At 46.0% G+C, this 26,022-nt stretch overlaps 1 non-coding gene across 1 annotated transcript; it reads left to right on the forward strand.

The window, feature by feature from the left end:
- The first annotated feature begins 2,638 nt into the window (after window positions 1–2,638).
- Window positions 2,639–2,710, forward strand: TRNAA-AGC (transfer RNA alanine (anticodon AGC)). The gene has a single exon. It is a non-coding gene; the product is annotated as a tRNA-Ala (tRNA).
- Window positions 2,711–26,022: the final 23,312 nt, after the last annotated feature.

Here is a 26,022-nt window from a genome sequence, read left to right on the forward strand (position 1 = left end):
TCATAGCACTGTAACTAAGGTTAGTATTGCCCTTTTTAATGACACTCAATTTGCCAACCACTAAGGGATGAAAGGCTGAGTTGGCCTTGTCTGATTCATAAATAATGCATATCAGCGGCACAAGCTTAACTATTTGACCCATCATGAAGGCTTTTTGGGGTTAGGGAAAAGCAGAATCAACTAGACATATGATATATTCAAAAAGGAAAAGCCCAATCACAGTCAGAGGAAAAAATGTTGTCACTATGAATAGTCATGTCTTGGAATAGGCTCCATCCAGAGGCAGTGCCAGCAATTTCTGCCAACATTCATAAGGTCAAGTAAACAAACGTCTTAGAGAGGCACAGTATTTATTTATATACATATTTATTAATGTACATGGCCCCTTTTTGTTTGTTAATCCTACGAGAAAAGGCTGAAACCTGGACTGTTTTCATCCTGTTCTTTGTTAATAACTGATATTCATCGAATTTCACACTAGGCAAGTGATAAATCATGTACACTTTGCAAATAATAACTTTATATAACTCCCTGCACTCTTTGATCTCCATGGTGGAAGTGAATTGGACTGAACACAAAATTGAGAGATTTCTTTAACAGGCTGCTGATGCAAGGAAGAGTCAGTCAACTGTACAAAATTCTTCCACGGCTGTAGCTAGCCAGAGTGCAGCAGGTGCAGTCATACTGGGGCCCAGGGTTGTGAGGGGGCACCTACACCCCACTGTGTCTGCTTTTTACTACCAAACTGAGGCTGAAGACCCTTTTCATGGCATGCGTTGGAGCCCATCGAACCCTTGTTGCAGCCACTCATTTCACCACACGCCTCTTCACCCAAGAGAGTGAATCTTCCTCTCCTGGCGGCTGCATATGAAAGTCTCATGCCTACATGGCTGAGGTAAATGAAACCAGCCTCCCGCCCGCTGATGTCTGTTCTGCAGGTGCCACAGTCTTGGCAGCTCACCCCCTTCAGCCTTCAATTGGGTTGGGTCACCCGCCCTCGTAACAAAATGGACTTTGATTGCTAAATATGAGCGTCTCCTGCCTGCTGGGTGTCCCAGCACCCTCCACCTCTTTCTGCTCATGTCTTTTCTTTGGAAGCCTACCTTGGCAGCTCACCCCCTGCAGCCCTGGGTCATCCGCCCTCCTCACAAAGTGCACTCGGGCCTCCCGGGTGCTGAGTGCAAAGATGACGCTCCCTGTGACTTGTTCACCTGCAGCAGGCTCGGGGCGGGCTTTAAGGGCTGCTATGTGTCACAACAAGACACTGCTGGCTTATGAAAGGCAGTGATAAGAAAAAGCAGCATGTCACGGTGCTGACAGGATATTTGCAGGGAGTTAGGCAGAATTCATATATTATCACCTGTTTACGTACAACCTGCCCCGTGAAAGTGTCCTTCGCAGTCTCTAACAAGGAGGTGCACATTGGAGGATGATAATGGTCAGAGTACATGAAATGCAGGTGGGACTTTGTGATGGGTATGCAATAGAATCTGCAATCAACTGAACACATGATAGGCACATTGGAAACTGTTGAGAGTTCAATGCAAATGAAAGGCACAGTGGGTATTTTAAGTAGTCTGTACACACAATATGTGCAGTAGACACTGCTGTAGGCTTGGTGCCTTCAAACTGCACATAAACTATGACTAGAGACCATGCCACTCTTGTTGGGACATTGGACGTGGCTAGTTGCCCATTAACCATGATATGCACACTAGACACCTCTGTTGGATTTGTAATCGAGACATACACATTGAACGCTAAGAGAGGAAAGGGGGGCCAATTGGCCCCCACGCACACATGGCTGCCGATCACGGTTGGTTCGCGTGTCCCGCCCTTGCCCCGGAAGCAGTTTGGCGCTTCCGGGTCAAGGGGCGGGACCGCGGCATAGGAGGTGTTAAGAGCCTGGGGAGCGCGGGAACCGGCCTCTTTGTGCCCGCGCTTCCCAGGCTCGCTCCTCGCCCCGCTCTGGGGCCGTTTAATGTTCACTTTTTTATTTCAGGGCGGAGAATGCGGTTTATCAACGAGCAGGCGGTGACGAGCGTTTGGGGGGATTTGCCAGCGGCGTACATACACCGGAGCGGCGGTTTCGGCATCGGAGCGCCGGGGTTCCTGGCGACATGGACCTGCTCTGGGGCCCGGGACGTGGTTGGCACCTGGGGGGCTTCGCTGCATGAGCGGCAGGATCACTGGGGCATGGCCATCGGAGCAGACCACAGGACGTTCGATTTCTGGTGTGAGTATCCCCGCTCCCGCCTTGGAATCAGGAATTGTTGCTTGGCTCAGTTGGGCGGGGTTTGTTGTGGATGACGCAAGGTCACCGGTTCGAGCTCCTTATGTGCATATGCACGGATTAGGGCTGGGCAGGAGACATTCGGGGCAATTTACGGCAGAGGGCACCGCAATGGCAGGGTGTTTGGGGGCGCCCGTGGGTATCCACCGCAGTGCCTACCTGCGTGTGCGGTGCCTCGTCCCTTGCTTCCTTCCGAAACGAGCGTACAGTTGGAACTCTTTCTGCTTTTGGCTGCTGTGATTACAGTAATTGCAGGTTGCTCTCTGCAAAGTCGATTTTCAGTATAAAGTAATTTTCCTTGGGTCCCTTTGTTCCCTTTGTCACACACTTTATGCACCGGAGCCAGGGGATGTAGCTCAGCGGTAGAGCGCATGCTTAGCATGTATGAGGCCCCGGGTTCAATCCCCGGCACCTCCAGTGCACTCATATTTATTGGTTTGTAACATGTCATCGAAAACATTATTGTAGTTACTGGTTGATTTCAATGGTCTCCACCTTCCAGAGCAGTGCTTGGCTGGGATTTTCACCCTGCTGCCTTTGTATGGGTGGCATTGGTTTCCCACGCGGTCCTGGCGGGTACCCAGGTGTGAAATTTGGATGTACGTGGTGCAACACAATCAGCAGGCTGTGTGTGTCATGAAATGTACTGTTTGGAATTTTTGAGTAGGAGTGAAGAAGCGACGCAGCGGTTTCGCACCCTCGTGAGGTAATGCAGCACAAGCAGCTTTTGAAATGAAATGGATATCACACTGGTTTATTATTGGGTGTTCTTTACAACAGGGCTCCTTCCTCATTACATATATAATTTGTCTGATGCTAAAAGAGATAATTCCATTCTTGCACAGGTTGGCCCAAGTTCACATCATTCACGCAGTACAGCACTAGGGCAAAATGTCTTAATTTGTTCATCGCAATCCTCTTTGATCCATCCCGAGACTCAGCTGGCATGTTCTGAAAGAAGATGCGCATGTGCGGGTGGTTACTGTATCACATCTTTGCACAAGCCAGTTGCATCTCCTCATTCAGGATGGGACGGGTTGGCATGCGAGGAAATGTAAAGGAAAAGCTAGACGGGTCTCTATCGGGCTCGGTTTTGAGCCATGACACAGGTGCTCTATTTCCGGACTCCATGGACAGCAGGCGCTTCAGTGTACGTGTGCTCCCACTGCTCACTTCTCACTTGTAGAGATGTTAGGGCATGACGTTATGCCCGGAGAGCGTTGTAGGGGAAGGGAACGCCTGTAAAGAGTCATTTTCTCTATGGATTTCCCTTCTCTTTTGGAAACATCGTCGTGGTGTCACCAGGGCTTTAAGTGGAATAATGTTGCAATATTATATACGAGCCATAGTTGCTGCTTATTTATCTTATACAACTAAAAACCTTGTAGGTATGATGTTACTCGTTGTTGTATCGTATTTCTGGCTTACGTTATTTTAAACCACGCCCTTAATTACATTGGTCACGCCCCGTTGTGAGACACATTCCCAGTTTTCATCCACATTTTATGTGCATGTTTGGCGCGCTCCACGCTGTCGTTGGGATGTTACTTTATTTTATGTGAACAGACAGAGGTTTTTTAAGGGATAACGCTACCCGCCTTCTCCACGCAGGGCCCCAGTGTCCAGAGCAAGGAGGGAGCTGTGCATTTCAAACTACTTACAAAATAGGACAAGGTACCAAGTAGAGTGTTTCTTTTGTTTAGTTACTCTACACATAAAGGTGGATGTACGTTGTAATACTGCAGTGTACTCACTTGATGATGTCACCCTTGCACAATTTTACAAGTCCTTAGGTTAGTGATGTGTTAATAATGTCAAGCCCAGCACTGGAGGGGGAAATGGGTGGGGCTAACTGTTGTGGCCACCTGACTAGGACCCAGGCCCAATGTTTTCTATTTTGACAAATTAAGCACTGTGGATCTAACTATCTTTATCCAATAGAAAGCCCTGGTACACTATTCGAGTGTGTGTGCTGCAATATGCTATGCTCCCATTGTAGTATTAATTTACTCTGTACAGTGCCGCCACCACTGGCGGCTAGAACTGCACTCTACCAACCAGTAATATGAATTTACTCTGTACAGTGCCGCCACCCCTGGCGGCTAGGACTGCACTCTACCAACCAGCCAAATATAAACATTTGATCATGGGAGAGAGAGCCGGGTGTGAAAGTGCGAGGATCTATGCAGCTCTTTACCTCTGGATAGGTTTTGTGTAGATCTGAACTGGGTGCTCCTTCGGGCAGGGATGGAGCGATACTTCTCTGAGGGCACTAACGAGTTGAACAAAATGTAGTGTGCCACTGATGTTGAGGGTGCTCTGTACGGGGGCTGCTTTCCACCTAAAACTTGAGAACTAGCCAAAAATTCACTGCTTCTTTATGGCGGGATCTCTGCAGCATTTTATTTCTGTACGATTTTGTTTAGACTTAAATTGGGGGATCTCGTGGGTAGGGACGGAGATATACCTCTGAGTGCTCTAATAAGGTGTGGAAAGTGCTGCTGATGTTGAGAGTGCGCTATATGGGAGCCGCTTTCCAGCTAAACTCGAGAACTACCCACATATGTCTGTTTCTTGGATAGCATAATTCTTGCAGCACGTTAGTTCTTGTCCCTAAAGTTTGTGTTTCCATGGAGGACAGGTCTCGTGTACACATAAACTGGGCGCTTCCTTGGGTAGGGACAGAGTTATACCTCTCTGAGGGCTTTAATGAGGGCGGGACATGTAAGGGGTTTTCCTTTAATTATGTCAGGTTGGCTTGGAGGGTATTTGACCAAAAGCTAAAGCTTAATGTCCTGCCGGGAGTGGTAACGGGATTGATACTTATAAAGAATATCGTAAACTTCTCTATGCTAATGACCTCTCTTGGGGTCCTCCCCGCGAGTAACATTTAGGTGAGTAGGTGTGAAAGCCAGTTTCTCAGGTTGGGCAGCACTCTATTGCGAGGCACGTATGTTCTGTGCAACTCAAAGCAGAAAACCAAACAAGGGACTGGAGTATTTCAATTAGAAGACGAATAATACCGTGGGGGGGGCCTAGTAATGTATTCAAATCGGGAAAGCAGGGATACGTAAAAGATTCTTGTCTTATTGATTTTTAAGGGGAGTCCGAAACGCAGTGGGATACTGTTGCTGAGAGTACTATGTACGGGAGCTGCTTTCCAATCAAACTTGAGAACTATCCAGAGCTTCTGCTTTGGTGTTCTGGTATATTGATGTAGCATTGTCTCTCTGAACGGGTTTTGTTTAGACTTAAACCCGGTGTGCACTCTGGTGTGGACAGTGTTATAGCTCTCTGAGAAGGGTGAAACACATGTCGGGGGATCCTTGTGATCATGTCAGGTTGGCTGGGATGGTATTTACCGGTAGCCAAAATGGGGGGCAAAAAAGGCTCTTGTGCCATTTTATAGACGGGAATAGTTAAGGCTGTGCTAATCCTCTGTGTAAAGACTTTGATGCTGCACTGGCAAACAGCTGTCCCTTTCAAACTTATATCCCATGCATAAATACGTGGGTAGAAAAACAGGAATAGGAGGTGATGTCCTTGCCTGCAGCAGAATTTTTTCTTTTAGTAACAATGAATGTGAAAGTAGGAAGCCATTTTTACTGCCAGGCATGGTTAAGGCTGTGCTAATCCTTTGCTTAAAAACTTTGATGCTGCACTGGCAAACAGACTGTCCCTTTCAAACTTAGATCCTATTGCCTAAAGACGTGGGTAGAAAACCAGGAATAGGAGGAGATGTCCTGGGTGCAGCAGAATCTTTAGCAACAATGAATGTGCCGTGGCACTGCACTTCACACTGTGTATCGTCCTTAAGGAGTCATGAGGGCGCCATTGTATTCACTGTGGACCCCATGCACTGGGTCACTGCACTGCACACTGGGTACTATTCTTTAATGAAGGTCATTCTACAGGGCACTCTCTCCGTAACACTAATCCAAACACACTACATGGGACACAAACTGAGACTATGCTAAACACTTACAGTTGGAAGTGTTAATGAGTATACATCTGGCGCTAATCTTATCCAAAACTTAGCATGTGATGGCAATATAAGACAAGTACGTGTACTGCAGTTATCGCCAGAAACACTAATGGTTTGTGTTTATCTTTTCCATTTATGTATGGCCGGGTCCATGGTGGATATCTGTGAAGTGCTCCACACCACAACAGCTGCAACAGGTGGACAGGCCAAGGAATGCGTACGTCAGGTAGAGGATGGCAAGCAACAACGTCAGGTGTGATGGGCGTGCGGTCAAGGACGCAGGTGGTGCCAGCACTGTGTTGATTGTTTTGGTGTGTTAACCCTAGATTGGGCTGGCCGCAGTAATGTAGCGGGATGTTGTTTCACAAAAAATGACACTATTTTCCGTACCAGGAAATTGTATCTCTACAGTAACGGCGCCTGTGCTCGCAGGGCCACCAGTGTCAGCATGGTATATTCGTAGGTTACCAATTGGTAGGGCCAACGATAGGGATGGGGCAGTGCACAAGGGTGTACATTGCTAGCCTGGGCAATCCCAGGATTAATAGGCCTATGCAACACCTCAGCACCCCTTGTCGGGAAGTGGGGACTTCCATAGTAAAGAAGTAGACATACACTTAACATTTCCCAGAGCGTAGTGGCCAGGTGTGAGTGGTTAGCAGACTTCACGATACGCCAGTGGGAGGTGTACCCGTATAGTACCAGGATACCCCCGGTCACAGCAACTATGGGACCCGAAGGGTGGGGTCTGTCCGTCTAGAGCGGGGAAGGAGAGGTACTCGATAGGCACGCCCCCCCCCACCCTCAGTCATTATCTGACAGGCGGGTAGCAACGATTGGGTTTAATTGGGCAAGGGGGTTCTGGTGGAAGGGATAATTGCAGTATCAAGCAGGTTAGCAAAATATAAAACCCAGACCGCACCATAGGGGGTCTCAGTTGTTTCCCAGGCTGCAGAAAAAGGGGGGGGTGGACTCGGTGAGTGCGCAGAATCACTCGGTGAAGAAGCACTCGGTAAAGAGGATCAACACTTGGATTGAGAAAGTATTTCAAACACCTCAATTGTCGTATATCCCATAGGGGTGCATCTGAGAGGGACAATTTACAATAGCAGTCGGCTGATAAAAAAGGGTTGGCAATTGTTGGAGGGGTTGTCTATACTTGCAGGATTGGGGTACATTTGACGGAGTCAGGGAATGCCCTATGGATAGAGAACAAACTAGCAGGGGTAGAGGGTTTTGATTAGGAGGATATGACCTTTCAGTGTAGGCGGTTGGGGGGGGGGCAGATAGTTGGTCAACTATGCTGGCCTGTGGCGGTAAGGTCATAATTGGTGAGCAGCAATTTAAGGTCCTTAGGTGGGGGTGGCCCCATTCACGAAAGGGGTCGCCCAGGGGGAGGGGCCACTGGTCTCTCCCAGAACTTCAGGGGCAGGATATCCGCTTGCTTGGGTGCGGGGGAGGGGAGTCAACTCTTTCCTCAGGCTGGTAGCCACCCCACACATACACTATGATGCTAAGGGCGCGAGTGTACGGGCCCTCCTGTTATGGTTAAATGGAGTTCACGGAGCACACAAGGGTAAACGGGCCCTTGTCGCGCATGCGCATCTCGGACGTAAGAGCGTAGCTGGGTAAAAGGATCTGACACCGGTTAGCGACCTTACCGTAGGACCAGAAATTATTAAAATGCAATTTTAATATCAGGATGTTAGATTATGTTAGGAACCATGCTGTATTAGATACTTGTTAAGGTTAGCCCATCATATCATGTCAAATATGGATGTAAATCTAATGTTCTGAAGTTTGCATTTAATAATTATGTAAATGTTAATTTGATTACAATTTTTCATTTTGTTTCATATTTTAATAAATACGACCGGGGGGTCTCGGGCTCGAGCCCCCTGCCTTCCAAAGAATTCTGTTGTTGGTCTGTTAAAGGTGTAACTGTTGTCTGCGTGTTAAGGCGGGGGTGGCCGGCAGTCCCAGACCATGAGGAAAGGGGGGGGCCAATCGGCCCCCACGCACACATGGCTGGGCCCGCCCCCCCCTCTGCCGATCACGGTTTGTTCGCGTGTCCCGCCCTTGCCCCGGAAGCAGTTTGGCGCTTCCGGGTCAAGGGGCGGGACCGCGGCATAGGAGGGGTTAAGAGCCTGGGGAGCGCGGGAACCGGCCTCTTTGTGCCCGCGCTTCCCAGGCTCGCTCCTCGCCCCGCTGCGGGGCCGTTTAATTTTCCCCACCCTCCATCCCCTGGTAGCAGAATTCTGGTAAGGACACTGTTAGGTATACGGTGTGATGCTATGCAATATCGTAGGAATAATGTTTTTCCTCCTTAGGCCTTTTTTCCACGTTTACAGGCAGGGTTAATATGTGTATGTTTTCTGGGTGTGTATTGCGGTTGCATTAACTCTTTTTCCTTAGGCCTTTTTTCCCTCTTAGTTAGTAATGTCGTATTTATTATGTGGGTCTGGCGGTAAGGTCATAAATGGTGAGCAGCAATTTAAGGTCCTTAGGTGGGGGCGGCCCCATTCACGAAAGGGGTCGCCCAGGGGGAGGGGCCACTGGTCTCTCCCAGAACTTTAGGGGCAGGATATCCGCTTGCTTGGGTGCGGGGGAGGGGAGTCAACGCTTTCCTCAGGCTGCTAGCCACCCCACACATACACTATGACGCTAAGGGCGCGAGTGTACGGGCCCTCCTGTTATGGTTAAATGGAGTTCACGGAGCGCACAAGGGTAAACGGGCCCTTGTCGCGCATGCGCATCTCGGACGTGAGAGCGTAGCTGGGTAAAAGGATCTGACACCGGTTAGCGACCTTGCCGTAGGACCAGAAATTATTAAAATGCAATTTTAATATCAGGATGTTAGATTATGTTAGGAACCACGCTGTATTAGATACTTGTTAAGGTTAGCCCATCATATCATGTCAAATATGGATGTAAATCTAATGTTCTGAAGTTTGCATTTAATAATTATGTAAATGTTAATTTGATTAACATTTTTCATTTTGTTTCATATTTTAAAAAATAAGGCCGGGGGGTCTCAGGCTCGAGACCCCCTGCCTTCCAAAGAATTCTGTTGTTGGTCTGTTAAAGGTGTAACTGTTGTCTGCGTGTTAAGGCAGGGGGTGGCCGGCAGTCCCAGACCATGTGTCTCTGGCCCATCACAGCACATTGAACACTCCTACGTGTATACTCGACATAGTTAAAGACTGTACCCAAGGGGTGCACCATGGACACAGCAGAATGCTTAGTGCACGTGACACGTGCATTGTGCGCTGCTCAGTGTCTGCCTTATTTACATATACACAGAACACTGCTATAGCGCGTGCCTTAGACATTGCCCTGTGGGTGTTTACTGCCGCAGGGAGCCACTTCTATGTTTTGTATAGCGCCACATGCTCCTATGCTACTTCATGGTGCGGACACCACCATAACGCATTGTCACCCCTACTGGCCACAACCTTGAACGCTAAGCAGGGCAGGGATGCTATACTAAACAAAGAAGTGGCTCCAAGAGGCAGTATATGTGCAGAAAAATCTTCATGTCAGAGTTCAGATAGATATCCAGAACAAATACACCTTTTGTATAAAATCAGTGTCGCTTTAACCATGGATCCCTCAACCACTACCTCTCTCAATGTTGTTCAACAATCATAAATACTTTGATCTGTAGCTGACATGCCTAATAAGCACACCCGATGGGTGGCTGCTTCAAGAAGTGTTAATAATTTGTCCGACCACAGAATAACATTGTTTAGCATAAGGGCCTATTTTAAGTTGCAGTGACCATCGCCCCCTGAATAATGAAATACAATAAAACAAGCTTTCAGTGTTTTGCGATTCAGTGTGTTTTACTTTGTATGGATTTTAAATGTTCTTAAAGTACTGCAAAATCCCTAACGTCCACGGTTCACAGTTGTGTCACACATGAAGAGTCTGTGATTGCAAACTCTCACTAGGCTCTGTGATAAACTGGGAAGCATGGATTAGCCATTTATAAGTCATGCACACAAGCGTTCAACTAACTTGTAAAGCAATACTTGGAGTTTAAAGGGTTTAAAACAGATCCTCACTACTCCTGGTACGTCCACAAGGGAAGGGTACATCCTGGTGTGAGACTGGTTCCCACAAGGACATCTATACAAAATAATTAGGGAGTCACCCTTTATGGCGAAAAGGGAATGGGATTATAGTCAACAACAAAAAAAAGATTTTCCCTTTTCCTGGTTGTGGATGATAGAGCGGACTGCGATATACAGCCCTTCTATCACTGCGTTTAATCAGCAGCTGGGGGGTATGATTAGGTTTAAAGCGCACCACACAGTAACAAATTTACAAAGGGGAACTAATCAGTATGGATCATATTCCTTTCTTATTTAAACATGCATAGTTATAACAAAATTCAGGGATATATGAGTGGTAAGACAAGAGGTAATGCTCAAATAATAGAGGTTAGGTTGATTTAAGTTAGTATAGGACATCTTCACATGTGTCCCTGAAAGTATACTAGTGGTAATTGGAGCAGAGTGCTCAGGGGACAGTGGGAGCACGTTTGTGCGCCTGCCTCCTGTATGTGCAGCAACCCCCTACAGCCGGATGGTGCAAGCACACCCTCCCGCCAACTGGTGTATGGAAACCACAGCCCACATCAGGCATGACGGAGGAGTCGCACTCCATATATGGTAACCAGAAACCTGCACTACCACTGCATCCCACTGTGGCACATGTGTGTTGAATATTGCACTGAGATTATGCTCACTGACGTGCCAATAAGTGAACTGCTATGTAACACCACCAACATAATGACATGCCAGCACCTATGCATGAAATGAGGGCACGATCAGGCACATTGAGAGGAGACCTGGTAAAGTCAACGCTGTGCCCTATGTGTGAGATGTTTGTACAACCTCATGCATCCTGAAAAGAGGGTACACTCAACGACAGGCTCACAGAGACACACATATCAATTGCACACAGTGACAAATATCTTTTAAGTGAGTACACGCACACATGCTGCGTATAAAAATGTACCCAGTAGTTATAGTCCACAATGGACGTAATCACTGGCAGGCAATGGACACATATGAAATATGAGCCCAGTTCAATGTTACAAAACATTCCACAACAGATTGGCAGTAGGGAATAATGCTCCAAACAGTGTCAATATATTCACTCTTTGTATATCTTCGACTAGTGTATGCTCTAAGGAAGAGATACAACCCCTACCATGGGTTGTAACAGTAGACAGATAAGATTCTATCCTAAATTACGAATGCAATCTCTCAACCTGAGCAACACTGATAAGTAACAATATCCCAATCAATAACAGTCTTTTCCAGACATTGTGGATTCCGTATCAAAGTCTGTTGGTTATCTGTAATGCTGAAGAACCCTTTACTTGTACCCGTTGATTGGATTGAACTATGAAATTTGGATTGGAATAAGTAAAGAAGATACGGAATCCACAATGTCTGGAAAAGACTGTTATTGATTGGAACATTGTTACTTATCAGTGTTGCTCAGGTTGAGAGATTGAGGGGCATATTATCAAGGGGGTTTATCTCCGCTTTTTTGGCTTTAAAAGCCAAGAAAGCGGAGATAAAATTATCTCCCTATTACCTAGCTGTCGCTAACACCAGTTAGCGACAGCTAGTAGGAGATAGCGACCATCTTGGGCCCCACTTTGCATGTCAGTGATATTTATCACTAATGACATGCAAAGTGGGCGTGCCAAGATGTTAGCGACTGGAAACAGTCGCTATCATCGCTATCTCCTATAACCAACTTTTGGAGATATTCGCGCTAAGCGCGAATATCTCCAAAAGCTAACACCTGCCCTGAGCAGTTCTTAGCCATGTTATCCAATGGGAGGTGGATAACATGGCTAAGAGCATTAGCTCGGTAATGCATGAATATCGCTGACTTTTCAGCGATATTCATGCATTGCGCCGTTTTTTATCGCATTTGCGATAAACCTTGGTAATACCAACGTTTATCTGCGATACAAATCGCCGCAGCTCAGCGGTAAATTTTTGTCTCTAACCAAGCAATAGCGATAATTATCGCTATTGCTTGGTAATATGAGTATGAATTCCCAGTTCAGTGTTAGATACGACGTGTGTGCAGGGGGTAACCCCAATACACAGAAAACGTAATACTCAAAGTTGTCTGCTCAAAGTCCAACAGACCCAGCTACAAATTGCAGCGCTAATACATGTTTCCATAGTGCATACTACAAGCAGAAAGGTCTCTAAGCACTGAAACCGAGTCAATGTCACTCAATTTATTGTCACCGAAGAAGGAACTCGTCTGTGTTTGAACCTGTGAACCCCAGATCTCTGCAGCAGGTGCTCTGATCCACTAAAGTATTTAAAGCATGTACTAAATTACATTTAATGAAATCCTCCTAACATAAAAAGTGTCTGAATTGACTTTTAACTGAAGGTCCACTGTTATGTGTTCCCAGTGTAGATGACATACAATGCGAAAACTCTGGAGAATAAATATATTTTCGATCTAAATGGAAGGTGCCAGCTCTCCTTCTACAATGCATGTATGGAAGTGGCCCAAGGAGTGATGGTGGATTCCTGAACCTAGTTTTTGGTGTCAACACGAGGCATGTGGGTCCGACGAACCCTAAGAACGGCCTCACAAGTGAGCATTACGAGCCAGTGATGCAGGCTCGGGGCACTCAGCAGGTGCCTTGTACTCGGATGGTGCCCTGACCTGCGCATCCAAGTACAAAGCTTGAAATCTGGTAGATTTGCTGAAATCACAGGCACTTTATTTATGTCCGCCCCGGGCAGGTTTTGGCAGCTACTTTAAAGGAACTGTTAGCAGCCACTGGATACAAATATCCTTTATTAAAAACAATTAAAAAGTTGCACAACGTTTTGCTATTTTTTTTCAAATACCAATGTTTTTCAGAACTTTTCCCTAGTGACGCTGGAAGCACAGAAAGCATGGATTAAAAGCCATTTCTCTGCATGGGTGTGTAAACCTTCGGTAACTGTATGCTTTGGGAGTACATAGCAATAACAAACAGCAGATGTTTATCTTCTTTCGTGTACACTGACTTTGCTTAATATATCTTCCCTATTATATATTTTATGTACGTGCTTTTTCCTGCACTATTTAGAGAATGTATCTAAAACAACAACAAATTGAGCATAGTCTGGGATGTACGACCACAGAAACGGCCTGGGAATGCTTGTCAGCACTAAAGAAACCATTCAAGCACTTAAGTAAATAATAATCTACACTCAAAGTATAGGTGAACATGTGTAAGATCACATATAACACACGTATGTGAATGCATAAACAAGTACAAATTGACATACACATATATCTATTAGACACACACACTATGCATAATACTGGTGCGGTATTGACCATATTTAATATCTTGAACATTTATACATCCATACTTAACATTTTCAACATTAATACAACACATGGTGCTCCTCGATATGTCGGCCGCGGTCGACACAGTGAGTCACTCAATCCTTCTGGAGAGACTGGAGAGAATAGGCATGAAGGGACAGGCTTTGCAATGGCTACTGTTCCTACTTAACAGGGAGAGAACAGACAGTCACCATGGTGCCTTTTACATCCTGTAAGTCACCCATTGCCTATGGGGTCCCACAGGGCTCCACCATTAGCCCCATCCTTTTTAATGTCTATCTGCAGCCGCTCTTCCCTATTATTAAATCGTTCGGGGTTGACTTGGTCAACTACGCAGACGATACACAGCTGGCTTTCTCCTTGGAAGGAAAACAGGCAGTCTCCATGGACCGCTTCCAAGAGTGCATGTGTCAGACCGCAGATTGACTGCGGAGGAACTCTTTGCAGTTCAATGGAGGGAAGACGGAGGTGCTATATTGCGCACAGGTGAGGCTGTCCTCATACCCCGATAGAGTTTAGGCTTACCCCTGAGGAGGATCCACTGATTCCGGCCAGTACGGTACGGAATCTCGGGGTCCTAATAGATAAGTACCTCCAGATGGAGTCTCAGGCAATTAAGACAGCTAGCGTGTGCTTTGGCCTGCTACGTCTGCTTCGTGGGATACTTCCGATCCTACCAAAGGATCTGCCCTTCTTGGTAGTAAGCAGCGCAGTGATGAGCAGGCTGGACTATTGCAACTCCTTGTATTTAGGGGCTCCTCAGTACATCTTCCAGGGGTTGCAAAGAGTTCAGTCTGCCGCGGCAAAACTGGTGCTGAATTTGCGGTGTAACGCGTCCTCTACTCGTGCCCTGAGAGAGCTCCATTGGTTACCAATAAAGGAAAGGGTTCTCTTTAAATCACTCTGTCAGGTGTACAGAGCATCACACGAGATGGGCCCAATCCCTTTACAAGAAAGGTTTTCTTGGTACCTTCCGCAGAGACAGCTCCGGTCCTCTGGTGCAAGTTTATTAGCAACCACAAAATGTAAACGCTCACGGATGGGAGGGAGGGCCTTCAGTGTGGTAGGTGCTCAGCTGTGGAATGAACTGCCACAAAGGATCAGACAGTCTGACTCTCTAATTGAATTCAGGAAGAGCCTGAAAACTTGGCTCTTCCCGAAAGTCTGATCCGTACATTCCATCTCTCTGCTCGTCATCATGCTGATCAGATGTTATTATATCTGAGCGCCAGGATACCCGTAGGGTGGCAGTTGCGCTATATAAGCACAGATACATATAATGGTAGAATTGGATAACATAAAATAACATTTTATAAACCAACATGGCATACTACAAGATAATATAAACTAGGGCAGAAGTGGTATAATATAAAACAAGAAAGGGAGTGGCCCTACCAACCAAGAGAGGGGTCCCAAGTACAGTAAATGTAAAAATTGAGATTTCTCTTGGACAGTAACTCACAACCAATAACAATTCACTCCATTCAACCGTATAGGGAAGCACTCAAATATACTTAAGGAATATTTTAATTCGGAACCCATGAATAAATTATAAATTCATCAGGAAACAAAAGTTGATCTCATACATTTTCATTTATTAAAAACACAATTAAAATCGATAAAAACAATTCAAACAAATGCATATGTGTGTATCAGCAAATTCATACATTTAATACAAAAAGAGGGAGAAAAAGTTCTTTCAATGGGTACGAGAGACAAAAACAAGTGAAAACAAATAAATCATCATAATTATGTTAGTTCAATTGAATCAATTTCATGAGCGTCTATCCATCCTTGTGCGATTAGGCTTGAATTTTCCTTGAATTTAACAATGCAAAAAAGGGGTTTTGACGCGTTTCGGTGGACTAAGAGATTTTAAACCACCTTCTTCTGGACTTTTTATTTCTAATGTCTCTCTTAAGGTAGGCACAATATCATAAATGCCTGTTTAAAAAAAAAGAAATAGATCAAATATCACAGTGCTATCATATATGTAATCCATTAAAATAACACATTACATTTTTTACCTCATATACATCAAACATTTAAAAACATGTATTACAAATGGAGACAACTTCTTGTTGCAATGTATAACTGTTTTAAGGGCCCGTTAATGTCACAAATGACTCATTCATATTACTGGATGTAAGTCAAAAGACTTAGGGTTATATTCACAAGAATGTGTGATAGCGACCGCAAGAGTAGCGTAACGCAACTTTCAACATCGCAGTCTATCACGGAAAAATAACCCTGTGTCAATGTGGAATTCACAACGCAGCGGTAGCAAGCGATAGTCTGCCAAAACTGCAGAAAATGTCCACAATACAACCACCTTGATGGAGAGAAAAACACAAACCACAACACCATAAAACCTGCGATGGGCCAAAGCGAAACGAGGAAGTCAGCGATAACAGCACCAGGCCTGCAACACACACCTGTCAGGCGGGAAAAATCACCATAAAAGTAGAAAAAACACCCAAACACAAACTTACCAACACCAAAGCACCATGGAGGCAGCCGGAACAGGCACAGAGGATGAGTGCAACCCCACAAGCTCCCCGGATGACCAGCCTGGGACCTCGGGGATAGGGAAGGGCAAGGACAAGAAGAAGAGGAAGACAAAGTTCAGTCCACAGGCAAACAGGATCATAGTCACGGAGGTGATGGAACACCATCAACAACTGTTCCTCACCTCCAACGTGTCATTGGGCAAAAAAATGGAATATGGCGGGCCATCGTGGACAAGGTGAATGCCATCAAAGAGCACAAGAGGACAATGGACGAGGTCAAGAGGCAATGGAATGACATCAAGCGGAGGACCAAGGAGAACCTCTCCGCCAATCAGAAGGCAGCAGCGCAGACTGGAGCGGGGGGCACAGCGCCACAGCTTGAGCTGGATGACATGGAGGAGCTGGTGTCGACAGTTATCAGTGTGGAGACTGTGGCCGGAGTCAGGGGATCGGACACTGCTTGACAGGACACAACACAACCGCAACAGGATGAGTAACCACTAGGTACTGGGGGGACGGCTGGAGATGGGCACAATGGCACACATGCACAATCAAGCAGAGCACAGTGCACACCCACAATGACTCTGGGTCCTCGCCGAGATCTACAGACTGTCACAAGGTACAATGCCATGCTGTCTGAATGTCAACATGTACCATGTGGCTACATACATGTGGCCACATTGTAGTACACCATCTCCCCTTCACATCGCAGGTGCACCGTGAACACCTCCTGCAGAGCAGTCCCAGCCACTCTTCACTGATAACGAGGAGGACACCAGCATCAACACCCAAACCATCCAAGACATCATTGACCTCATCCACCACTCACCTCCAGGATTAGGGAAGCCTAGCTACATCAAGGACACGCCACCCCCTACCCAAAGCACTCAGCAGGAGGCACCCACAGCCCCGGCACTCCCTCAAGACCCCCAGGAAAAACACATGGCCTTCCAACCACGCGTGCTAGAGTGCCAGAGGGAGACCGCGGAGCAGGTGCGGTTGGGCTTCGGCATCATGGCAACCAAACTTGATGCCATCCTTGGGTGTGTAGGACCACTCCATGGTCTCCAACAAGCCCTGACTGACATCGCTGGAGTTATGATGTGGAGAGAAGAACACCTGTCCGCTCACAGTGGCTCCAGCGATACCAGCCATGAGCAGGCACACATGCAGAGGCTCATGGAGGATATGGTGCAGATGGAGGAGGAAAAGATGGCAGCCACCACTGCACATCAGTGGAATGTAGCTGGTATCTACCATTCCCTGCAGATCCTCATCATGGCATTGCTGCCACAAGGCGTGGTGATGATAAATGCTGCTGCCGCCACACCTTCCCCATCTCCACCCCCTGGTGTGTCTCTGCCTTCCAGTGTGGCAGGCCTAAACACTCCAGCAATTGATATGTCAGTGGCACATAGTGCGGCTGACAATCCACCTCCGGCCCCTGATGTGTCAGTGGCACACAGTGCCGCAGCCGGTACAGCAACACCCAGAGGTGGGGCAGAGCACACATCCGGGGATCAGGAGGTGGATGTGCCTGTGATCAGAAGGACTCAGTAGCATTCATTTCCGCCACCTGGTGTGTTTCTGCTTGGTCCCGCACATGGCCCCATGACCTTCCACTGACCCCCGATTTACTCACCTTGGACAACGACATGGACTGCCACATCCTGTTTGAAGACCAGTGACAAGGTGACCAGACTGCGGACTGTACCCTTCCTCTTCCGCAATACTTGTCATCCCCAGATGGACTCTGGCTGGGCCTCCATGGCCTCATATTGTGTAGTGTGTTAATCATTGCCCTGTACCGCTCCAGCTGCAGAACGTCACTAGATGTGCAATAAACATCCAGTGATGCACTGCTGTGTCATGTCTTTCATCATTCATGTATGTATGTGTGGATGAATGTAGGGATAGTCATTTCCCTTGTGTCAATGATGCTCTTCCTGTGGGATGCCAGTCAGAGGGTGCTACATAGCAATTTGTGTTACGGGTCCCATGGACACCACAATAGGGACACACGCATCAGCCACTTCCTTGTCCGGACATGGACTGAACCACGGCCGGTGCCCACGAGTCATTTTTGCAAGCCCTCCACTGTTCCGACGTACAGCAGGCCATACCACCCTGCTAACACTCCGAGGGGGAGCTCATTGCTTCCCGGCGCAGGCGTACTCCCTGGTGGTGTGCAGGTCACTGGTCTAGTTGTCAACATGTCACAGCCAGTTCCTGAGGGCAGGTTTGCATGCACACTACAGCCATCTGGCTCAGGGATCACAGGCCATGCGACCCCGCAAATATAAGTGCCCGACGACGTCACATACCCCTCTTGCCGGTGGTGACTGGATGACGGACCCAAGGCCTTGAGGCCGGCAAAGGCATACCACCACGTGGCGCTGACCGGTGTTGAACAGAGTTTGTGGCACACAGTGCAATTTGGCTGGCACAGGCACCCCGCCACAGGACGCTGACTGGGGTTGAACAGGATTTGTGGCACACGGTGCAGTTTGGCCGGCACAGGCACCCTGCCACAGGGCGCTGACTGGGGTTGAACAAGGTTTGTGGTACACGGTGCATTGTGGCTGGCACAAGTGCCCCGCAACGGGACGCTGACTGGGGTTGAACAGGGTTTGTGGCACACTGTGCATTGCAGCCAGCACAGGCACCCGGCCATGGCACGGTAACTTTGGGTGCGCTGAGTCATTGGCACCTTAAGCTGCTGAGCGGGTGTGCAGCCTGCGATGATGTGTGGCTCACTGGTTAGAGGAGGCAGACCCGGACGCTGAGATCAGACCTGGGACCAGGGTTCAATTCCCGACGCGGCAGGGTCTTGAGCCCAAAATGTCCACGGACTCAGTAATTCTCGCTTCGGTGCCTACTCGAATCACAGGTTCACACTCTGCAACTCTGGGCAATAGCTTGCTTAATCTCCACTATGGCCCCCCGCGGCGGGATGCCTGGCTTTCACCTTGGGGATACCCAGTAGGGGCTATCTCACAGGGAAAAACCAGGACGGGTTCCCAATGCAAAGCGCTTTGAGACCTGGCGGTGATATTGCGCTATATAAAAACCTATCCATCCATCCCATCCATCCCTCCGGACAGTCCGGACTGCTCAGGATTTGTGTGCCTTGCTGGACCACAGTGTAGGCAGAGCCAGCGGGAAGCCCGGGCTTACCGAAACGTGGCCTCGCTTCCGGGATCCCAGAGTTAGTGGCACCCATTCGGTAGAGTAGCTGTGCAGGCTGCAATAGTGTCAGGTACCCTGGTATGTCCTATGCCATGGAGTAATCAAGACCCAGCACCAGATGTGAGACCTGGTGGCCTGCGCAGCTTGGCTGCATGGTGTGGAGGGTGCCATGTCCGCGGGCCCCGGCTTGTGGCTTGCAGTAGCATGCGGTGGAACCTCCTGGCTACACGCCAGTGGCAGAAGGTGAACAGTGAGACCCGGGTGGGCATGGGCAGGCGTGCTTCGATGGGCGGCGGGAGGGGCTGGGGTTCCTCTGCCAGGGTGTGCATGGGCATGCAGGTGATGTTATCTTGTGCAAGTATGTGTACTGTGCCTGTCATGTATCGGAACTCTGTTTCAGACGACAGCTCTGACTCTGATGTGTGGCCTGGTGTACTGCTATGCATTCCGGCAAGTGGTTGGAGACACGCCAGTGGCAGCAGGTGAGCAGTGTGGTCTGGGTGTGCAGGGGTGGCACTCTCCCCCTCTCCTCTTCTATCTCTCCTCCTCTCTTCTTCTCTCTCTCTCCCCCCTCTCTTCCTCTCTCTCTCCCCCTCTTCTTTTCTCTCTCTCTCTCTCCCTCTCTCTCTCTCACTCTCTCTCTCCCTCTATTCTCTCTCTATCTCCCCCTATCTTCTTCTTTCTCTCTCTCTCTCTCTCTCTCTCTCTCTCTCCTTTGCTCTCTCCCGTCCTTTGATGTGCGCAGGACACACCTGCTCATCATGTTTTTTGTCTTGTAGGCTATGACCTACGTATTGTCCTGAGGGGAGCCGCCATGTGTCTTCATTTCATTTCAGTGTTCATTTCATTAAAGTTTCATTGGTTCCTTCGAAAGTGAATGTGTGATGCTCATTTCTGTGACAGATTATTTCGTACATGTTTAGGTGTAGCTGATGTGGCATGTCTTTGGTCGGGGGTGCAAGGGAGGGGTGGTACTAGGTGTGTTGTCGGTGGGTGTTGTGGCCCTCTTGGATGTCCGTGCTGCGTGTTCAGTTGCTCCATGTCATCTGTTTGTCTTCAGGTGTGGCTCTGGGCTGTGCTCCCTCTTTGTGGTGCAGGCTGTGGTACGACTTTACACCAGGTTGGAGCAGGTGTTCATTTGCTCCTGCTAATGTGTTTTATTCTATGATTTGTTTCATAGAATTGCCATGTCCCATGTGGTTATGGCCAATACAAAACAATTTGTTATCATCTAGAACCTTTGTCATTGACCACATGTCAATCACCAAAGCTTGAGGTGGGTCAGGTTTATTTTTAAGAATTACAAATCCAAGATTTTTATGATATCTGGATCATTTATTTTGATTTTCAATATTGTTGTACTGTATTTTTTTTCTTTAAATTACAAATCATTACCTTGAAAAATATGAAAGATATAATTTTTTTATAACAGAAAAATATTGAAAATTCATCAACTTTGATGAAATGGTAGCACAAAAAGGTACATCATTTGATTATTATAACCTTATAGTTGAATCAGAAGTCGTTTAATTGTTCTGCAACCTCCAGCAGATATTTGAGAGTTGCAGGAGAATCGTTTTTGAGGCCAAATTGCCTGATGTATGAGGAGTTCATTAATGGGCTCTGTGACACATCTATGTATATATATTCATATATATTTCTATGGTAATCAAATACCTCAGTTAGGAAGGTTTTTTATAAACCTCCTTTTAAAAGATACAATAACATTATATTACGAGAAGGGTGACTGATGATGGTTGTTATCCAGTTGAGTAAATGAGTCTTTTGACTTACATCCAGTAATGTGAATGAGTCATTTGAGGTATTAATGGGCTCTTAAAACAGTTATAAAGTGCAACAATGAGTTATCTCCATATGTAATACATGGTTTTAAATGTTTGATGTAATGAGGTAAACAATTTAATGTGTTATTTTAATGGATTGCATACATGATAGCACTGTGATATTTAATATATTTCTTGGTTTTTAAACAGGCATGTGTGATATTGTGCCTACCTTAAGAGAGACATTAGCAATAAAAAGTCCTCAAGAAGGTGTTTTAAAATCTCTTAGTCCACCGAAACGCGTTGACGCCCCTTTATTGCATTATTAAATTTGAGGAACATTCAAGCCTAATCACACAAGGATGGATACACTCTCATGAAATTGATTCAATCAAATTAACATAAATATGATGATTTACATGTTTTCACTTGTTTTTGCCTCTCATACACATTGCAAGAACTTTTTCTCCCTCGTTTTGTACTATACGTATGAATTTGCTGATACACATATATTCATTTGTTTGCATTGTTTTTATCGATTTGAATTGTGTTTTTAATAAATGAACATTTATGAGATCTACTTTTGTTTACTGATGAATTTATAATTGATTTATGGGTACCAAAATAAATATTGTTTAAGTATATTTGAATGCTTCCCTATGCTGTTGAATGGAGTGAATTTGTAATGGTTGTGAGTTACTGTCCAAGAGAAATCAACATTTTTACATTTAGATATGGTATGATAACAGCATAAAAAGCATAACATAACTTAAGATGCGATTAGATAGCATAAAATTGTCTTTTTTGTAACACACCAACGAGACAGATCTGGAGCTTAGCTCCTACCTTTTTGGGGTTTTTTTCATCACCAAAAAGGCAAAGCTATTCATGATATACAATTCAACTCAACACATTTCCAATTCACACCACATAATTTGACACCAAACCACATAATTTAACTCAACAACACAGTTACACAACACACCACATACATGCAATACACACCACAGAGTTCCACATCACGCCACAACATTTAACAGCACACCACATAATTGAACTCACCTACATACCACAGCACAATACAAAATACCATTCCAAATAATTATTAACACACAATGCCACTCCACCCATTTCCCGTACACTCAATAACACATAATTACTATCCACACATATGTTTCCATTGCACACCGTGCCATGTAATATCACTCCACAAATCCACTCCACACATTTCCACAACTAACAATTCCAACGCAACATATATCATTCCACTACACACCACATACATATACTACATAGCACATGGGTAAAAGACATTGTCATTTACAACGCCTATAGCTCTAACTCAGCAAATGCAAAACCTATTCCATTTACAATGCTTGTTTCAATTGTAGTCACATTTGAAGAGTGGTGGAGAAAGGAGTCTGTGCCTCTGACCAGCTCTCAAGAATCCCGTGGGACTTACAGGTGGTACCAGGAGGGATTCTTGTCCCCCAAAGTCCCTTAGGCAAAGTGGACTTCATCCCCAACCAGTAGTGCACCAGGAGGAGTGTTTGCAGAGCGGTAGAGATAGGGGGCGTAGGCTCTGAAAATGTCTTAGCAATCCCGCTGTGTGGAACTTACTGGAGGTAACAAGAGGGGTAGTTGGCCACCAAGGGTGCACTGGGATGCCCTGTTTTTTCTCAGTCCCCACTCGACGGATCACCCTAAAGCTTCCAACACAGCAGCTGAACCAAAAAGTGAATGTCGTGTGAAAAGTTTGTGAAGATTCGTCAAGCGGCGCCAAAGTTATTGGCAAAACAAAAATGCTTTTCCTATAAAACGTTTGGTCCTAAGTATAACTACCTACTGGCCACCACCAGTAGGTAATATATATACATATGTTGCCTACTGGAGGTCGCCACTAGGAAGTTATAGTGAGGACTGAGTTTCTATCAAAAAGGCCATTTTCATGTGCCTATAGCTTTGGCACCGCTTTTATGATTTGGTGTAAACAGTTCAGGAGTTTTGGAGATATTAACTTGGAAACCTTTTGTATATCTGGGGATGCAGATTATTTGTGGGTCCGCTCAAGTGTAATCCCAGATTCATGCAAATTTATGATTGGCTGGTCCCACCTTCACAGAAAAGTTGCAACTGCCATTTGGTTTGTCGAGGAAACGGTCCCCAGGGCTGGAAATTTGTTTGCAAACTGAATGAAGGGATCAGGTGAGAGGCGTACTGACCCCTTGCACATGGTATCAAAGAGAGGTGAGCATGTGTCCTGGGGTCAGAATTTTGAAAAATAAAATTGGGGGCCACTCGTGAAATCCACGCACCCTCTGCAGGGCTCAGTGCGGCCCCCACCTGTAACTCCACGGGTGATCCATGGAGTTAGCAAAACTGAAAAAAATATATATACATTAATTTTTACACTCACTCTTACTCTCACACCCATTTAGATACCTATACAGATACTATCACATCCATTTGCGTACCCTTACAGAAATTGTCATACCCACTGTTATACCCATTCAGACACTGTCTCAGCCATTCATGTAGCTATAAAGAGGCTGTCACACCCATTCATATTCCCATAGAAACTCTCTGACACCCATTCACTAACCAATACAATCACTGCCACATCCATTCAGAAATCCATACAGACAAGGTCACATCAATTCACCTGCTCATAGAGACACTGTGACACCCATTTGCATACCCATTGAGACTCTGTGTCATCCATTCACAAACCTGTACAATCACTTTACACCTATTGACAAACCTATACAGACACTGTCACACCCATTCACAAACCCATAGAGACACTTTCATACCCATTCATGTACAAACCCATACAGGCACTATAACACACATTAAGATATCAATAAAGACATTGTCACGCCTATTTACACTGTCACATCCATTAGCAAACCTATACAGACACTTTCACACCTATTCGCATACTGATAGACAAACTGTCACACCCATTCACAAACCCATACAGACAATGTCCAACCCATTCACAACCCCATGCAGACACTGTTACACCCATTCACATACTCAGGCACTGCCACATCAGATGCATACTGATAGAGACACTGTTACACCCTTTCACAAACCCATACAGACACTGTCACACCCATTCATGTATCTAAACAGAGGCTGGTATACCTATTCACATACCCATAGTGACTCTGTAACACCCTTCACAAACCCTTACAGGCACTGTAACATCCATTCAGATACCCATAAAGACACTGTCACATCCATTTACAACCCATACAGACACTATCACATGCATTCACAAAACCATACATACACTGAACACTCATTCAAGTACCTAAACAGTTACTGTCACACCCATTGACAAACCCATGAGGACACTGTCACCCCCATTTAGAACCCCATATAGACTTTGCCATGCCCATTGACATACTTGTAGAGATACTATCACAACCATTCACATACCTATACAGACATTGTCACACCCATTTATATACCTTAAAGACAATGTTACACCCATTCACCTGCTGACTAATATACCTAAAATGATACCATCCCAATGTGAGATCCATTCAGAACCCTTTAGTATAAATAGTAAATGTGCTATTTTGCATTGAATGTGTGCTTTTGGTTTGCAGATCTGCAATGGATCTGTGATGGATCTGCGGAGCTGACAATTTAATAAACACAAGGATTTGCTGTAAAAAATAACAACAGTTTGAGACATAGGGTGACTCTTAAGAGAGATGTTGTGTTAATTGTGAGTATATGATGACTACATATCCAAGCAAATGCAGATTTTCAATTTGTTCACAAACCCTCTGGCCCTGATTACGATGTCGGTCAGAGCTGAGAAATGGGAGTTTGTGAAAATCCCTGCTCCATGTGGCAGGCACCTCATGGTGCCTGTCACACAGTGTGCCTACCACACAGTGCAGGTATTTTTAGGAAGGGACCATAGGTGCCCTCCAGGTACTGAGGACCAGGGGGAAAGGGTCCTGCTAGGGTCCCCCAAGGTTGCTTTTCGACTGCCTTTTCATGTTGGAAAGGCCGACATAGAAGCGCCGTCGGAAACTAACATCATAATCCTGATGGTGGAAACGCCTTCCTTAAGGGATTATGAGGAGCTTCTGACTGAACAAGTCGGAAGGCATCAGACAGTCCCTCCTACTGATGCCTCTGACCACACCTATCCTAATGCATTGGTCAGACTTCAGCAGTAGATGCAGTTCAGACTGCAACTGCCAAGCTGCTAATTGCGGTCCTTATCACATCATAATGAGGCCCTCTGTTGTCTTCCTCTGTGAAGTGAACATCATCTCTCCTGTATATTCCATGCATGTTGAAGTGCTGGTTATTAATATAGACAGAGCCCATGGTATGGTCTCTGAGCAAAGCTGAAACCGTTTTTTAACATGTTTTCTGACTTTCTCTATCTGTGGACAGAATTCAGAAGACTAGTTCCATTTCTGCCTCTGTTATATGTTAGAAAACACCAAAACATTGTAAGGGAAAAGTTGTAATAATTGTTCAAAGGTATCCTTCATTAGGATTTTCAGTCCTACATCAGTCAGTGTGCCTAAGTCCTTGCCACCACAGTGCACAATGATGAGGTCTGGATGTTGGTTATCCCTAATGCTTTCAACCAATGAAAGAAGCTGATGGCATTTTAACCATCTCTGGCCAAACCAATTAATATCCAGATTAAGCAAACCTAGGTTTCTGTCAATCCCTCTGTTTCTAGCACTCTCTTTTGCCCTGAACAGAAATCTATGACCCACAATCCATACTCTAACCATTTTGAAGGATGCAGCAGAAGCACACATGAGGAGTCTGCAGCCGCATGAGGCCATTTTGAAAATGAAGTCAGTTAAACATTAC

The sequence above is a fragment of the Lissotriton helveticus genome, chromosome 6, assembly GCF_964261635.1.
Source record: "Lissotriton helveticus chromosome 6, aLisHel1.1, whole genome shotgun sequence".
Lineage (NCBI taxonomy): Eukaryota > Metazoa > Chordata > Amphibia > Caudata > Salamandridae > Lissotriton > Lissotriton helveticus.